This window comes from Atta colombica, unplaced genomic scaffold, assembly GCF_001594045.1.
Source record: "Atta colombica isolate Treedump-2 unplaced genomic scaffold, Acol1.0 scaffold35, whole genome shotgun sequence".
Lineage (NCBI taxonomy): Eukaryota > Metazoa > Arthropoda > Insecta > Hymenoptera > Formicidae > Atta > Atta colombica.
In genome coordinates this window covers 286,389-289,752 of record NW_017259459.1, presented here as the reverse complement: position 1 = coordinate 289,752, position 3,364 = coordinate 286,389, and positions in this window count along the sequence as shown.

The following is a 3,364-nucleotide window of genomic DNA, read 5'->3' as shown; positions in this document are numbered from 1 at the left end:
ACGTATAATGTGAGGTGTGTTATCCCGGCGCATGAACGTGCTGTGAGATTGCACGCAGAATACGCACGTGAACACGCTCGAGTGGCGATGTTTGCATTCTGGCATTCTCACGTTGGTCATCGCCACGGAAAAACATCGTAAATGCCATTGTTCGATTTCCTACGCGTGAATTTTCCCGAGCTGCTCGCACAGTGAATGTAGAAGTCACGGAAACGTATCAAGCGCGAGGTTTCAAGAGAGAAAAACAATTCTGTCCGATTATAAACCGATCACATATTTGTAATAACGCGATAAAATCGATTCTAAAATCGATTTTCCTATTTTGAAGAATTATTCAGTTTTTCAGAAAAACAATTTCTTTAATGAATAATAATAAGTTAGATTAAACCGTTACATGAATAAACCGTTAAATACAATCGAGTGTCTATAATAATAATGTCAATTATATATATTCAATCATAAACTGCGCCGATTATTTTTGGACTTGAAATCGCAAATGGAAGTTGAAATATCACAAATTAAATTAATCGACAATTTAATAATGATATTTTAATATATATATATAAATATAATATATTTTTTTATATATATATAAAATAATAATAAATTTTTTTATATTGCAAAAATCTTATTGCGAAAAATTTCACTTTAATTATGGATTGAATTGAGACTGTTTTAAAATGCTTATTATAATATCATTAAATTGACGATCAATTAAATTTTAATTTGTGATATTACTATTTCAGTTTTAGTTTGCGATATTACATTTTAAGTCGATTTAATCGATGTGCTGTTTCTATAACTGAAAAATGTATTTAAAAATTATATTGAAATATCACATTAAGTACCATTCAGCGTATTTGACGCTTTTTTACTTATTTGATTCCTCTGAAACTAAGAGGAAAGTCTTGCGGTTTCTCAAACAACTTCCTATCTTCAAAAAAATTGCAGCATCGAAATATAAATCGAAATTGCACGATGAAAATTGTTTTTTACTCACAATGTGCAATCAGATACGAAACATTCTGACTCTTTTGACGCGATCATTCGAAACACTTGGCATAAGTTATCTGGACGATGTCTACGTGTGCTTACTGATCATTCGCACGAAAAGAGACGAATGTGAAAGTGAAATTGGGAAATGATGTACAAATTTTATTCTCGTATGCCACAGGCGCACGTTGAATAAATAACACGACAGGCGTTATGTATACCATGCACTGCTGTTACGAATTACGTTTTACCTGACCGCAAGCCTTCCTGACAGACCCACGTCGATACGATCGCATACAGACAACACAATCGGTGTCGCTTTTAATTGACACTCCGCTCACGCATTTATTTGATTATGCTCGATGTGATGCTCGTTCGCGATCAGTCACCGCAATATTCGTGTCATTCACTTACCCTTATCTGCTGCTCAAAATATCGCGAGTATATGTGTATAGAAAAAAGAAATGTTTTCGTAGTAAAACTATACTTTCTACAAGAATACTTCCTTTATTTGAATGTATGATACGAAAGGGACTATATGTTGCTAGCATAATCATTTATTCGGTGATATAACTATCTTTTTTAAAATAAAATAGATATTTTTTTCTGAATAAATATATTGTAAAGCGAATCTGTTACTAAATTTTGTTCAATAATTTAAAAAAATTATCTATTTTTAGTAAATTTATTATTCAAATTGTTAGCTTTGAAGAATGGAATGAAAATTAATTTGTGGATACAGGAAAAACACTGAAAAAATTTAATTAATGTTTTTAAATTAATTAAAAAGCATAAATTTTTTAATTAATTTAACTTTAAATTTAATTTTGAAATGAATTGGATTTTAATTAACAAAAATTTTATTTTAAATTTTATTTAATAACAAAATCTTTCATAAAACAATGATTCCCTTCACGAGATTTTCATTGAAGAAAAATTCACTTCTCACAAACTCGTGGAATGTGGACATTCCACACAAGGATTAGTATATCTCGATCGTGAATCTACTTGTTTATTAAACGGAATCTACTTGTTTATTGCTGTCGTAAATTTGTCTTGTTTACGTTTAGACTTTATAAACTCGCGAAATGTATTAGACTATTCTTAGAATAATTTAACTCTGCTTAATGATTTATGTTAATTTCGTCATTGATAATTTCTTCTTTTTATTCTAGCATGTATTTTACTTAAATTCACGGATAACGTAGTTAAGTAAGTAATCTTACTTAAAAATAAAGGGTTAAAAGGGTAGAAACGATAAAGCCTTGGCCTCGGTTTGTCTTTCTAAAATATGTAAGACACTGAGGATCGTTAACAAAATACGTGCGATACTTTTTATTAGATTTACTGAAGATTTCAGCATTATATGTACGATGACGTAAGTCAGAAAGTTATAAAATCATCAAAAGTTATAAAAATACTTTTTAAAACTTCGCCAGATAATTCGCGCAGACTCAAAAGAAAAAGGATTGCCCTTAGGGGCTCGATTATCCCAAGAAATGATCTAAGAATGCTGAGATAGAAGAACTGGACAAACAGGATCAAGCCCCTTTTCAAGTGCATCTTCTCAGCAGTTGCTTTCTGTACTTTAAGCTTAAAATCCATATCTACTAATGTAGATTAATTTTAATTCTCAGTTTAATTTTTCTAATTTTTTCTAATTTTTAAAACTAAAAGAAGATAAAAAGCAAGTTAAACCAAGATTAAAGTTAAATAATAGATAAAGTACTTTACATTGGTAGAAATGGATACAAAATAAATTACTTAACGCGATCAATTACGATATAAGCTTCACTCTACAATAGTCTTCAATGATTTTAAAAGTTATCTATCTATTATCTCTCTAAAAGATATTTTCTTGATAATCGCGAATTGATAAGTTTTGATAAATTTTTGTAACACATCTGAATCATCTCATTTTTTCTAATTACGTGCAATTTGTTCTGTAGAGATTTACCGCGATATCTCTCAATTAATTAATTAAAATCTTGGGATATTTTTCCGCTACGAAAAGCGATTATTTCGGCGCGGTGTGGTTCACGCAGGAATGTCGACGCGGCGCCGAATAAAATTACGAGGTGCTTTTTTGCACTTTCTGCATACCTATGTCGCGTCGGCGTGAGTTCGTAGATCGCATAAATACTGACATAAAATAATATATAAAGATGATGTATACTTAATAAGCATAATTATGACATTAACGAATCCTCACCTTGGATCTCATTCATTTCACTCCATCGCGGGAACCGTAAACTTTCTTCAACTTTGCGGTGGATCACTCGCAGGAATTTCGGCGTGGCGCCGAATAAAATTAAGGAGCGCTTTTTTGCGTTCTTTTATATCCTTGATCGTGTCAGGGATTTCCTAGAGT